This window comes from Vulpes vulpes, chromosome 11 (genome assembly GCF_048418805.1).
Source record: "Vulpes vulpes isolate BD-2025 chromosome 11, VulVul3, whole genome shotgun sequence".
NCBI classification, from domain to species: domain Eukaryota; kingdom Metazoa; phylum Chordata; class Mammalia; order Carnivora; family Canidae; genus Vulpes; species Vulpes vulpes.
Window position 1 is genome coordinate 63236146 of NC_132790.1, and position 15232 is coordinate 63251377.

The following is a 15232-nucleotide window of genomic DNA, read 5'->3' on the forward strand; positions in this document are numbered from 1 at the left end:
TTAGACATGCGGTGAGAGTGAGCTGTAGCTTGCCTGAAACTGGAAAGAAAACCAGCTTATCTGATTTGCAGCTGTCTTTGACACTTCTTGCCTCTCCCCATCTTCTCCAAACTCAGGAGGTGAAGTAGTACAAGGAAACATGTTGGGAAGCTCGCATTCTCTGAGAACACTGCCCCTAGTGGGAGCTACTAGGATTGGAAGGAGATATATTATTCCTGCCTTTTGCATTTTGAACCTTTGGAATGAATGTACAGGTATTTTGCATACTGCTGTAAAAGTTGTGCACTGCACAAAGGAGTCATTATCTGGAGCGGCACCATTTACATGGCAGGCATTTTAGATCTGGATAAATTTTCTGGTAGTTGGCATTCAAGTTCAAGATCAGGAGTGCCCTTTCTGTACAGAGTCACCAAATTAACTGGGGTGGCCTTGTGAATAACTTTTTTTTTTTTTTTTACAGTGTATTTAAAACATGCTGATATATTAGATTCCTAGGATTTTCAGGGCTGGCATTCTGAAGTGTTTTTCTCAGATTTCACATTACGGCTTTTTCTTCCTTAAGGTATATCTATTTCTTCAAAGTTCTGGAAGTTCAGTTGAAGCCACAGATTCTTTATTCTACTGTTTTATTTTCACCACGTGTCCATAGATGACACCTGTCATCTTTAAGAACCGCTCATCATCAGGGGTGTCTGTCTGGCTGACTCAGTAGAGTGACTCTTGATCTTGGGTTGATGAGTTCAAGCTCCATGTTAAGTTTAGAGATTACTTAAAATAAAATCTTAAATAAAATAAAATACAAAAGCTCAGCATCTATTTCCCCTTTAAAATATTACCCTGGGTTTCCAGTAGGAAACCATTTCTATTTCTCAGCCACGTGGTTTAGATGGGAATGATCCTACCCTCAGTTCTAGGGCTGGGCCCTGATGGACTTAAATCACCATATTAACTGGTTTAAGAAAAGGAATATAACCCAATCAGACTAGTAAGAAAGGAAGACATTGCTGGGGCCATTTTGCTGCCATACAAGAGGAGAGCCTAAAGCTACTGGAGGAAGGGCAGTTGGTATAATATGAGAATAAATCTAAAAACATTGAAGGAGGGCAGCCCGGGTGGCTCAGCGGTTTAGCGCTGCCTTTGGCCCAGGGTGAGATCCTGGAGACCCGGGTCGAGTCCCGCGTCGGGCTCCCTGCGTGGGGCCTGCTTCTCCCTTTGCCTGTGACTCTGCCTCTCTCTCTCTCTCTCTCTCTCTCTCTCTGTATCTCTCATGAATAAATAAATCTTTAAAAAAAAAATTGAAGGAAAGAGTTTTCCATGGTGACATCATTTGGGCACTGAATCACACTGCTCCTGAAGCCAGCCTTGCCTCTGGATATTTTGGTTATATGAGCCAAAATAGTCCATTTATTGTTAAGGCAATTTGAGGTTTTGAGGAGGAGGCTGGTTTTGTTTTGTTTTGAGTTTTGTCATATGAAACACACGACCCTTACCAGATACGTTCTATTTTTAATGTGATTTAGATTTATCCACTTTCAGACCAATGACTGAAGGATGAATCTAGACTCCTTTCAAAAAACAGCTATTTTCTACTAAAAGCACTTAACACAAATTGCTGGCAAGAGAGCTTCATCTAATTTGAAAATTGCAATTACACTTTTTTTTTTTTTTTGGCCCTTAATCAGAACTGAATATCCTGACAGCTCTTTCTTGACATTTTCCTTTTGTGAAAATGAGCTTCATTTCATGTAAGTAGCAGTATGGGTTCAACTAGGAGATAGAAGAATACTGTAGACTCAATAGGGGATGTTTTACGTAAAGAAGTATTCACTAAGATATAATAACTCTAGGATAAAAGGAAACTATATGATACGCTACTGCTGAGGGAGCATCTTTGAGAAAGGCCAAACTTGGAAGATGTTTAGATCTTGTTGGAGAAGGTATGGTTCGGCCCACTGGACAGCAGAGAATTTCTGGTTCCTCCAGGCCAAGGGTGGTCTACAGCTTCTGGGAAGCTATAGGCCAACCTCTAGAATGCAGCCCAGTGAGAGGTAGTAGGAGCATGCTGTGGGAGTCTGAGCCCTTCAGAACATGCTGGCTACACCAGAGTCTTGGTTTCCATGTCAAATGGGCCATGGGAAGGTTATTGCCAGGCCAAAGCTGCAATGTCACAGAAGGACTGTGTTCTGGACCCATGGCTGGGGCTGACTCTGTCAGATGTCCTCACACCCATAGAGCCAACTGGGTTGACTCTGGGAAAGGCAGGAAGAGCCGCGTCCTCCTGCAGCATCCCTCCAGTGCCCTCTACAGAGAAGGCTTGATTATTATCATGGCCGATTCACAGGAGAGATGCTTCAAAGAATTCTAAATTGATAACCAACACTGGGGGATACTTGGGTGGCTCAGCGGTTTAGCGCTTGCCTTCAGCTCAGGGCGTGATCCTGGGGCCCCGGGATCAAGTCCCACATCAGGCTCCCTGCATGGAGCCTGCTTCTCCCTCTGCCTGTGTCTCTGCCTCTCTCTCCCTGTGTTTCTCATGAATAAATAAATAAAATGTTTTGTTTTGTTTTGTTTTGTTTTTTTAAATAACCAACACTGTGTTTTTCAAAGAGCACAGCTCTATCCAGTTCATCAGGTACTATGGTGGAGTGAGGGGGTTGGTGAAGAAGTGGGTGGATCTCACTCACCCCAGCTCTGAGATGGGTTAAGGATTTCTGAAAGGGTTGAATTCAGCTTAGGGAGGTCGCTGCTAGGGTGTGTTCTGTGCACTAGATAAATCAAAAAACATGTGGCATGTGCCGTGCTAAACAAAGGTACACAATTTATTTGCTGTCAGGCACTTCAAGGCCTTCAGTATGCTCATGTATCATGAATTTTCCCCAAATTACTTGAATTTTAATCCTTTCCTTGTCAGACCTGGCTACCTACAAGGACACCTAAAACAAATCAGTTTTTCTCAAAATGCCCATGAGAATCTCTTTTTCCTTTCCTTCTTCCTCTTTTCTTTATCCTCTTTCTTCTTTTTAAACTAAATAGTGCCCAAGAGCCAGGCCCAACAACTAAATGAAGTAGTGACCCTAGTTGGTACTGTCAGTGTTCCATACCATCCTGGGTTTCTCCTCCCCTGCCTGCACACAGGCTCCCCAGCCAGCACCTGAGTCTCTGGTTTCTTTGTCCTAAAATGGCCTTAGGCTGCAGGAAGCCTTGTTGCAAATGCCAGATGGTTTCCAAGCATCCTTCCCCCACAAGTTCTTAACTCCAGTGGACGTGAGCCAGAATGACCTCCGGTGTGATTTAGCTTTGCTATTGCACTTCAGCTCGGCCCTCTTCCCCTGCCTGTCCTACCGACCAATCTCCTGGTTTATACTGGGAGTGCTTCTTGGTATGTCTTCTTTTCTTCCCCTTCCCCTTCCCCTTCCCCTTCCTCCCTTTCCTTTCTTTCCTCCCAAGAATGCTTCTTGGTATGTCTCTTCTTTTCTTTTCTTTTTTTCTTTTCTTTTCTTTTATTTCGTTTCTTTTCTTTTCTTTTCTTCTTTCTTTTTTTTTTTTTTTTTTAATTTTGTGAGCAGCCCAGGTGGCTCAGCGGTTTAGCGCCACTTTCAGCCCAGGGCCTGATCCTGGAGACCGGATGGTGTCTCACAAGGGGCCATCGGGCCCTGCATGGAGCCTGCTTCTCCCTCTGCCTGTGTCTCTGCCTCTCTCTCTCTCTCCCTGTCTTTCATGAATAAATAAATAAAATCTTTAAAAAATTTTTAAATTTTGTTAGTTAACATTCATGCAATTTGGTTTCTGGAGTAGAATTCAGTGATTCATCACCTCCATACCCAGTGCTCATCCCAACAAGCACCCTCCTTAATCCCCATCACCATCTAGCCCATCCCCACCCACCTACCCTCCAGCCCTCAGTTTGTTCTCTTTTGTAGAGTCACTTATGGCTTGTTTCCCTCTCTCCTTTTTTTCTTTTCTGCTTCCCATATGTTCATCTGTTTTCTCTCTTAAATACCTAATATATCACTTTCAAGAGAATCCTAGTCCCAGGGTCCACTTCTGGGAAATTCAAACTGAGACATTCCTATTTAATAGGAAAAACTAAGAGGTAAATTACCCAAGCTCTAAATAAATAACTAAATAGATGGTAGATAAATAGGCAGATAGGAGATAGATAAAATATTGAATAAAGTAATCAACTCTGAGATTTAAACCTGACTTTCTTCTGATTCTCCAATCTGCATACCTGACCATAATATTTAATACTGCTTCATGAAACAAGGTTATCTATTAATATGTAAGTCTGTCTGGAGAAGGACTGCTCTGGAAAAAAGAACACACTGGGCAGGGCCAGCCACACCAAGTCAGCCAGCTCTGTATACCCAATGCTGGAGTTCTTTAAAGTTAGTTCTCTGAGGGCAGACTGTGCTATACTGAGCCCTGATTCCCCCTCCCTGTGGTACCTAGCAAACTTTCCAGTCTCTAAGTTTCAGGGACTGATACTTGGCTGTGATAAACTTCGCACTATGCCATAGCAAAAAGGGAGAAAGAAAATATCAGTAGGGTAAATTTTGCATGATACCAAATGTATCCAATTTAAAGATCTCTTCTTTATTCTGAGATTATGTTCTTTCTACATTTTTAATGTTTAAATATCCTTTTTTTAAACATTATTTATTCATGAGAGACACACAGAGAGAGGCAGAGACGTAGGCAGAGTGAGAAGCAGGTTCCCTACGGGAAGCCCGATGCAGGACTCAATCCCAGGACCCCAGGATCATGACTTGAGCTGAAGGCAGATGCCCAACCACTGAGCCACCCAGGTGTCCTTAAACATCCTTTTTTATGTAAGATAATAATAGTAAAAGTAGATAGCATTTGATTTTTTAAAAAATGGTCTAATGTGACAAAATTGAAGTTGGCAACCCTGTCATTACAGATTTTTTTGAAGGCCGAGTGGGGGTTGTGGGACAATTTTGTTCATCCTGAAATTCAGTAGTCTATAATTTAGTGTCCTGGGATGGGAGAGTAGTACTAGGACCTATAGGTGTCAGACAACCTTCTTATTTGAGCACAACCCTTCCTTCATCATGACCATCAGTGTTAATCAGGATTGTTTTGACAGCAAGGGACAGAAACCCCGTGACTTTAGACAATAGGTGATTTTGCAAGGTTCTCATTGTTTCCAGAAGGTGCTGGTAGGCCTCCTAGACAATGGAACTAAGAGTTCAAAAACCACTGTGACTCTCCATCTTCCCGTGTATACCAGTTATGGATTGCCATGTAACAAACCACTTCAAACCTTAGTAGCTTAAAGCAATGACAGTCATCTTTAAAAAAAAAAAAAAAGATTTTATTTATTTATTCATGAGAGACACAGAGAGAGAGGCAGAGACATAGGCAGAGAGAGAAGCAGGCTCCACACAGGGAGCCCAATGCAGGACTCGATCCCAGGATTCCAGAACCATGCCATGGGCGGAAGACAGGCACTAAACCACTGCGCCATCCAGGGATCCCACAAGGAAGTCATCTATTATGATCATGAATCTGTGATTTGGACAGGGTTTGGCATGGAAGGGAAGGGTCATTTCTGCTTCCTGTGGTATCAGCTTGAGGCCTCACCTAAGGGGGAGGGAGGCTGTCCATCTAAGAGAGTTCAGTCAGGCTGCAAGTTAGTGCTGTTGCCTGGGATATCAGCTGGAGCTAGGCTCCAGATGTCTCTCTATGTGGTTCTCTCCATGTGGCTACCTATAGCACGAGAGCTAGATGTCAAGGACAAGCCTCCAAGAGAGAGCCAGGAGGAAGCTGTATTGCTGCTGTGAGCTGGCCTCAGAGTCAGATAGTATCACTCTGGCTTCTTCTAGCAGTGGTGGCCATCACAGACGCCCACAGACTTTCAAAGGCTGGGGATAGTCATAAACTCCACCTCTTAATAGGGAGTAGCCAGGTTCTAGAAAAGCATGTGAGATGAGAAATATTTTTGTGACCATTTTTTTGTAAACACAATCTGCTGTACCATGTACTGTCTTCATTCCCTGGGATGGGTTTCTGCCATGTAGGGACGTCATGGCCATTCATGATTTTCAGGCTCCCATCTTTAGCATCTCTTGCCTTGGCCCAGTTTGGAATGGATCTTTGTGGCAATTATGGTGGTAAGAGATTGAATAATGTGGTTTGTCTTGCTTTGAGTCAGGGGTCTACCACTGTACCAACCACTGTGGCCTAAGGAGCGAGGACAGGATTAGGGATGAGATGGACACAGAGTCAGAAGAGGGGAGGAGTGCTATCATGAGCTGACAAATCAATAGCTGTGCACCACACGCAAGAAGTCCTGGCCTTAAGTTTGTTCTCCTGGAGTACTTGCTAGAAAGGCTGCCCTTCCTGTGCTCCACTGGGTGACAAAAGGTATACAGCCAAGGCCCTGATAAATGGGCTCCCTGGTTACAACCCTAAGAGAAGACTTGCATTACTTTATAGACCCAATTCTGAGAATGTAACTACAGCTTTGGGTGGAAGTTGTAGAGATTTATGTTTAAAGAAACAAACCCAGCAGGCTTAGCAATAAATGAGATTAATTTCTTTCTGGAAGTTTCTTCCCTGAGAAGGGATGACGTTTCAGGCTATATAATCCTTGATGGCTGCAAGCAACCCACATATGTTTCTTAAAACAACTTCTTTGGTTGAACACTTCAGCTTTTGAATGCCAACTTTGGCCCTACAAAACAAGAAGCTTGAGGTGCCTGGGTGGGTTAGTCGGTTGTCTGCCTTCAGCTCAGGTCATGATCTTGGGGTCCTGGTATTGAGCATCAGGCTCCATCAGGTTAAAAACTACCACCATTTCCACTACCAGTTTAAACTTTAACAAGTAGAATTTAAAATAACATTTGAAATGCTTTTCAATAATTTTATTCTTCAACTTTGGTAGTTTCCAAAGGAGTTGGCTTAGGGGCCGTGGTTGTGTTCTTTATAATTTCTTGTATTTTAGAAAACCTAATAAGCACTATTTCGGGGGAAATAAAATTCCTCCCTCAATAGAGGGATCCTCTCCAACCTGTCAAGTGCTGCTGGAACTCTTCAGCAGGAAAGAACATACTGCCCGGCAAGGCTGTCCATCTTCTGTTGGCAGACAGTTATCACCCTGAGAAGGTTATTACATTAAACCTGAACCTGCTTCTCTTACCCAAGAGAGCATTTCTGGCCCCCCTACCAGGGGTCACAGTTCTACTGTTTCCCCAGACTGCCCTCTGGATATCTTAAGATCCTATCAAGTTCATCCCACACTATCCATCCTGCCTTTTTGTCACCAATTACTCCCATCCAGGATTCACCATCCTGTTTTTCTTCAGGATGGATCTTAATTTTCAATATTCCCTCTGACAACAGAGTCCCTGTGTTCAGTTCAGTATGTCTTCATTCTGTCACCAACTATGCACAGGGCACCTACTGCCAGCCAGGCTCTGAGATCTAATTAAGGGCGAGGAGGACCTGATCCCTACCTCACTAAGCTGACAGTGTCTCAAAGAAGACAGGAACTGTCAGAGTACCAGGGACTGCTATTTCTTGGGATCATAACTCCTCTTTCCTATCTGTATAGCCGAAAACTGTGTCCTTCTTACTTGATTTCTGCAACAACCCTTTTTTCACATGGATGGGGACAATGCCAGGGACCTGGTGTCCTGTACCTCTGTGGGTTTATTTATCTTACACTTAAATACAGCAGTGGTTTCCATTTTATCTTGTGGGTTTCAGCTCAGCATTCTGATGTGTTGAAATCATTTAAATATGGATCACGCCCTTTTTAAATTTGCCCTTTCTTCCAGTTTGGGATCATTGGCAAGGTTGATAAGTGTGATTTTTGAGATTTTTGTTTTTAAATTAATAGTTGATTTTATAAAATGTGGATGAAGCAAAAAGCAGTATGACATACTACATCAATTCAAAGACCCTCATATATACTTGAATGAATGATTATGTACTCTAACATTTGAAAATTTTTCCTTTTCTGAAGTCTCTTTACTTGCTATTTTCCAAATCAACTGATTGTTTTTTCCAGGGAGCAGTTCAATATACCTAGATTGGCCACAGCATCTCAAACATAATTCATGACAGATCTGAATTACAAAGAACTATAATATCCGTACATTAACACAAATATCTGTTGTTTGGAGGACTGCCCAAATTACCATCCCTCCACTAATCCCTGTCTTACTCCTTTAGAAAGGAAAACTGGATTATTTGAATATAATGCCCAATTTAACTTCATTTGTAAGAAAAGGATACCTTTTAAAAATATATGTAAGGTCAACAAAGGCATCTGCTAAACAATTTTGTTGGTAATTTTCAAGTCCTGGACTAGTTGTGAAGGTTCTATTTTTATGCTTGTTGTTGAGAACATCAGGTATCAACAGGAAAGCAAATCCTACCGAGTGAGATCAGATAATCTAGACAATGGGTTGTCCGGCCACTGCTACAAAGCTGCTGGTTGAGCCTGCCGAGTTCAGGGTCTCTTCCCAACCCTGGAGCAACCTTTGGTTCCATGTGCTTCACAGAGCAGCAATCAGAGGCAGATCAAGGGACCTGGATGATCTATCATTCTCTGATTTATGTGGGGAGCTAACATTCAGTGAAAACAGGTAAATAAAAATGGTTTCTGCTTGTGCTGGTGCAGTTCATGCCTCAGGGCTGGGTGCACGCATGTGGGTGTGTGCCTTTGTGTGCACTCAAGTGTGTGGACTGCTTGCCGGCACAGACCTATCTCTGCCCAGTGGTTTCGGAGCATGCGGTGTCAATCAAGTGAAATTCTGAAACCAAATATTGCTTCTCATCTTGCTGTTTATGGGCACTGACAGATTTCTTTTATTATCTAAATTAAAAACACTTAATGTCTTCCGAGAAGTTTATGGACTCATCACATATGGGAGTGGTCTGGTTTGATCATCTTGGAAAGCAAGCAGTCTGGAAGTCCTTAGAGAAATTAGATGTGCAAATACATACTGATAGTCCAGCATTCCCCACTCCTGGGTATAAGCCTCAGGGAAACTCTTCCTACAGCTACAAGGACATGTGAGAACATTCACTGCAACATCCTATGTGTGAAAAAGGGTGATGGTGTCCATTACCAGGAGAGTAGAGAAGAAAGCTGGTGAAGAGAGGCAGACCGTGGAGTCCTTGGATCAGCTAGAATGAAGGAACCGAAGATATATACAATAATATGGACAGATCTTGAAAATAAAAGGTTGAATGATTAAACTTTAAAAATAGAAGGAGATCTAAACTAGTGCTATTCAAAGTACGGCCCACCGCCCGGCAGCCTCAGCATCCCCAGGGAACCCGTTACGAATGCAGGCTCTCCAGCCACCCACAGATCTGCAGTCAGTGTCTGGGATGGGGCCCAGGAATCTGTGTTTTTCTCCAAGTAATTCTGAGGCAGCTGAAGTCAAGTTACCATTTACGTGCATTTCAAACGCATATACACATTACACAATTCTCTGTACTTTTCAAAGGTAGGGTCGTGTCCAAGGAAATACTACACATTGCAGTGTGTGCTCATGGGGAGAATCCAATAAAATAAAATGAATACAAGAGTGAAGCATGGCTCAGAGAGAAGATAATTGTAAGTGATAAGCTGAATAATACGAGTACCATAATTTTGTAATTGATGTTAAAAATAATCTGTCTGATTCAGAAAAGCCCAGCAGACTACTAGAGAAAGAGGAACATCAGACATGGGAGGAAATCTCTTCTGCTAATGTTTTAAGTTCACAGAATCCTGTGGCCAGCAGCAGTGTACACAGTGAGTTGAACTGTTCGTGCCTGCATATGAATAGAAAATCAGTTCTTCCCACTCTTGCTAGGCAGAGATCTAAAGAACATCACTTCGAGGGGATGCCCAATTATGAGCCTGCCCAAAATGTCCGCACATTTTATTCTTATTAAAAAAGAGAGGTTACTTTGTTTTAAGACACCTGTAAACCAGGTGAGAGGCCAATGTACATTCTCCAATAACTATTTAGCTAGCAGATCACATAGAACCTGGCCAGAAAATTGGGTCTGAAGAGCTGTTGACCCAATGACAGAGAGGCTGAAATGACCACAGAATGGCCAACTTCTCTCCCGTTTTTTTTTTTTTTTCTCTTTTGTTTCAGAATCTTACTTTTGACTGTTGGGAAAAGCAGAGGGGTGGTTTCCTTGGCTAAGTCCTCAAACATTAGGTAAGGAAGGTGCCAAAGGATCAGAGGCACCTCAGAGGTACGGTGTAAATGGGCTGGCACTACCCAGAAGTTCTGCAGGCTAGGAGTGGACATGGCAGATTCCCACTGGGTTCTGAGAGTAAGACCACATAATTATGATCCATTCTCTTTTTTTTCTTAAATATTTTATTTATTTATTCATGAGAGACACAGAGGGAGAGGTGGAGACATAGGCAGAGGGAGAAGCAGGCTCCCCATGGGATCATGACCCGAGCCAAAGGCAGACGCTCAACCACTGAGCCACCCGGGTGCCCCTTATCATCCATTCTCAACCCAAGGATGTTCCTCAGTGATAAGAGGTACTATAATCTACAGACTTTATTCCAATTCCACTGCATGACCCATTAGTGTTCTTTTTTTCCCCACATAGTATCTAATCCTATACTATGGATTGCACTTACTTGTCATCTTTCCTTAATCTAGAATAGTCTCTTAGTCTTTCTTGTCTTTCGTGACCTTGTCATTTTTCAAGTATATATGGGCAAGTTGTTTTGTAGACTGTCTCTTCATTTGGGTTTGTCTGATGGTTCTTAGTGATTAGGTTCGGTTTGTGTATTTTTGACAAGAATCCCACAGAAGCACAACTGTTGTATCTTTTTCAGCACATCTGTCTGGAGGCACAACCCACAGGGATGATGTTAACCAGTCACTGGGTTAAGTGCCTGTCAGATTTCTCCATGTAAAGTTACCATTTCCCCCCCTTTGTAATTATAGTAATCTTTTAAGGAAATAATTTGAAGCTATGTAAATATCAAATATCATGGGTGTTTTGAGAGTAAAAGAGGGTGCTATTGACATTTAAACTGGGATAACAGAAGGAAACTGGGATTATTCTGGGGAAAGTAGGACATATGGTCTCTCTAGTTCCGAAGGATTTTTGTGACTTCCTGGTCAATGGCAAGCTTTTCCCAGCTACAGCTCATGGATTACATTCATGGGTTACATGAGCCCTTTTCTGAGCCTCTCCTAGTCTGCCTCCATTTCACCCTGCAGAGATGTCCATCAGAGACTTCTAATACTTAAGTGCACTTCCAACTCTCTCTTTGTCTCTCTTTGTCTCAGACTCAGAAATCCTCGAAGGCAAGGAACTCATCATCATTTCATCTTTAATCTCTTAGGACCTCACTCACTTGGAGCTGGTACAGGAGAGGGACTTCCTAACTGTTTGAATTCATACTGGCTTTTTATGAACCTTGGCTTTCTCACCTTTTGCAAAAATAACAAACTTTACTGAGTTGTCCTTAAGAATCTACTGTCATGAGATTTTATAAATGGAAGTGCTTGGTAGCTGGGAAAGTGACAGAGAAGTCCAAGGTAGTGCTGTGGGGAGCTAAGAAAGGCCCAGATGACAGTAAGCACAGTTGGATCTCTTCTCACATGTGGTAGGGAATAAAGCAGACTGAGATCTGAAATCCACTTGTCCACTCCTATTCCTAAGAGTCATTCTTGTGGCTGTCTTTGCTTTGGTAGCCTCAGGACCTAGCACAGAACACACCAGAGGTGGTCAATAAGTATTCTAAAAGAACACCTGCACGAGTGAGTGAATTTAACCCCTGTCTGCCTTCTTCGTGTCCAGTCCTCCCAAAAGAAATGTAAGAACTGGCCTTCTATCTGATACAGTCCTATGCACCCATTCAAAAAGAATGTTCATGAAGAGGCTTATAACAAGAAAAGAGATTGAATTAGTAATTAAAAAACAACAACAAAAAACTACCCACAAAAATCGTCCTACACACAGATGGCTTCACTGGCAAATCCTACTACATATTTGAAGAATGAATATCAATTCTTCATAAGCTTTTCCAAAAAAGGAAACACTGGGAGGGAACCCTTTCCAACTCATTCTGTAAGTATTACTTTCATACCAAAACCAGACAGACATCATAAGAAAACTATAGGTCAGTATCTCTTATGAATATAGATTTAAAAATCCTCAACAAAATACCAGTACGTATAATCCAGCATTAAGAATTGTACACCATGACCAAGTGAGATTCCACCCCAGGAATGGGAAGTTGGCAACATATGAAAATTGATCAGTGTAATATATCACATGAAAAGAATAAAAGGGGAAAAGCCTCATGATCATCTCAACAAATACAGAAAAGGAATTTGACAAAACACTCCTCATGATAAAAATATTCAATAAACCAAGAATAGAAGGAAAATTCCTAAACCTGATAAAAACAAAACAAAACAAACATCATGTTTAATGGCAGAAGACAAAAATGATTTCTTCCTAAAATCAGGAACAAGATAAGAATATCTGCTTTCATCAATCTTTCATCAATATCTGCTTTCATAGCTTCTATTGCACGTTTAACTAACTGACAAGTCATTTAGTCAAGAAAATGAAATAAAAGACATCCAGATTGAAAGGGAAGATGTAAAACTATATGTCACCTATTTGCAAATTATATGATCTTATATGTATAAAATTACAAAAGGTCTGCTAAAAATTATTAAACTAAAAAACATTAGTTTAGCAAGGTTGCAAGACATAAAATCTATATACTAAATATTTAGATATACTAACAATGAATGTTCTGAAAATGAAACTAAGAAAAAAATTCCAAAAATTTTTATAATAGTATAAAAAATTTAGAAATAAATTTAACATAAGAAATGCAAGACTATGGGCAGCCCTGGTGGCTCAGCAGTTTAGCGCCACCTTCAGCCCAGCGTCTGATCCTGGAGACCCAGGATCGAGTCCCATGTCGGGATCCCTGCATGGAGCCTGCTTCTCCTTCTGCCTGTGTCTCTGCCTTTCTCTCTGTGTCTCTCATGAAAAGAGAGAGAGAGAGAGAGAGAGAGATGCAAGACTAGTACATTTGAAGTACAAAACACTGCTGAAAGAAATTAATAAAGACCTAAACAGGTGGAAAGATAGCTCACGACTATAGTTTAGAAGACTTAATATTGTTGAAATGGCGGTAGTCTCCAAATTGATCTACAGGTTGAATGCTGTCCCTATCAAAGTCCCAGCAGGCTTTTTTGAAGAAATTGACAAGCTGACCTTAAAAATTATATAGATATTCAAGGGACCCAGAATAACCAAAAGAATAAAAAATGGAGAACTATTCTAGAGGGCTTACACTTTTCTATTTCTAAACTTACTCTACAGCTATAGTAATCAGGAGAGTGTTGGTATTGGGTATGTCATGGATCATGACATAGAATTGAGAGTCGAGGGGGTACCTGGCTAGCTCAGTCAGTAGAGCATGCAACTATTGATCTCAGGATCATAAGTTCAAGCCACATGTTGGGTGTAGAGTGTACTTAAATTTTTTTTTAATTAAAGGAAAAAGGAAAGAAAGAGGGAAGGAAGAAAGGATAAATGAAAGAGGAAGAAAGAGAAAGAAAGGATTGAGAGTCTAGAAAGAAACCCATTTATCTATGGTCAGTTTTTTTTTTTAAATTTTTATTTATTTATGATAGTCACAGAGAGAGAGAGAGAGAGAGAGAGAGAGAGAGAGGCAGAGACATAGGCAGAGGGAGAAGCAGGCTCCATGCACCGGGAGCCCGATGTGGGATTCGATCCTGGGTCTCCAGGATCGCGCCCTAGGCCAAAGGCAGGCGCTAAACTGCTGCGCCACCCAGGGATCCCGGTCAGTTTGTTTTTGACAAAGATGCCAAGACCATTCAGTGGGGCAAAAAGTCCCTTTAATTAATGGTGCTGGGACAACTTGATAGCCACATGCAAAAGAATGAAGTAGACCCTTACCTCATGCCATATACAAAACTTCACACAAATGGATCAAAGACCTAAATGCAAAAGCTAAAACTACAAAACTCTTGGAAGAACACATAGGCTTAAATCTTTATGACTCTGGATTAGGCATGGTTTATTAGGTATGAAACTAAAAGTACAGTGAGAAGAGAAAAGGTAGGTAAATAGAGCTTAATCAAAATTTAAAATTTCACATCCCAAGAATGCAATCAAGAAAATGAAAAGAAATAAAAAAGAAAATGAAAAGAAAGAAAATTTACTGGATCGCAGAAAATATTTGCAAATCATGTATTTGGCAAGGGACTTGTAACTAAAATATATAAAGAATTCTTACAACTTAAAAAAGAGAATTCTTACAACTCAATATTAAAAGGATAGATAGTCAACTTAAAAATGAGTGTGTGGGGGGGCACCTAGGTGGCTCAGCCAGTTAAGCATCTAACTTTTGATTTCAGCTCAGGTCATGATCTCAGGATCATGGGATCAAGCCTCGTGTTGGGCTCCATGCTGGGTGCTGGGTACGGAGCCTGCTTAAGATTCTCTCTCTCCCTCTCCCTCTGTCCCCTATCTTTCTTTAAAAAATAAATGAAGGATCTGAATACACATATCTTTAAGAAGATATTACAAATGGCTAATAAGTACATGAAAAGATGTTTAACATTATTAGTCATCAGGAAAATGCAAATCAAAACTGTAATGAGATACTACTCATACTCACTAGGATGGCTATAATTAAAAAGACAGATAATAACAGGTGTTGGTAAGTATGTGGAAAACTTGGAACATTGTGCACTGTTGGTGGGATTGCAAAATAGCATAGCTGCTGTGGAAAACAATATGGCAGTTCCACAAAATGTTAAAGTTACCATAAGACCCAGCGATTCCAGTCCTAGGAGCATACCCAAGAAAATGGAAAACATATGTCCACACAAAAACCTGTACATGTATGTTTATAGCATATTTCATAATAGCTACACAAGAGGAAATGGCCTACATGTCCATGAGCCGATGAATGTGGTATAGCCATGCCATAGAATATTATTCAGCCATAAGAAGAAATGAAGTACTGATCCATGCTACAACATGAATGATCCTTAAAAACATTATGCTAGAGATGCCTTGGTGGCTCAGCAGTTGACCGCCTGCCTTGGACTCAAGGCCCGGTTCCAGGGTCCTTGGATCGCGTCTGCTTCGGGTTTCCACAGGGAGCCTACTTCTCCCTTGCCTATGTCTCTGCCTCTCTCTCTGCATCTCTCATGAATAAATA

At 41.4% G+C, this 15232-nt stretch overlaps 1 protein-coding gene across 1 annotated transcript in view; it reads right to left on the reverse strand.

Moving 5' to 3' along the window:
- Positions 1–15232, reverse strand: part of GPD1L (glycerol-3-phosphate dehydrogenase 1 like) — a 121555-nt gene that overhangs the window by 28836 nt on the left and 77487 nt on the right. The window lies entirely within an intron of this gene.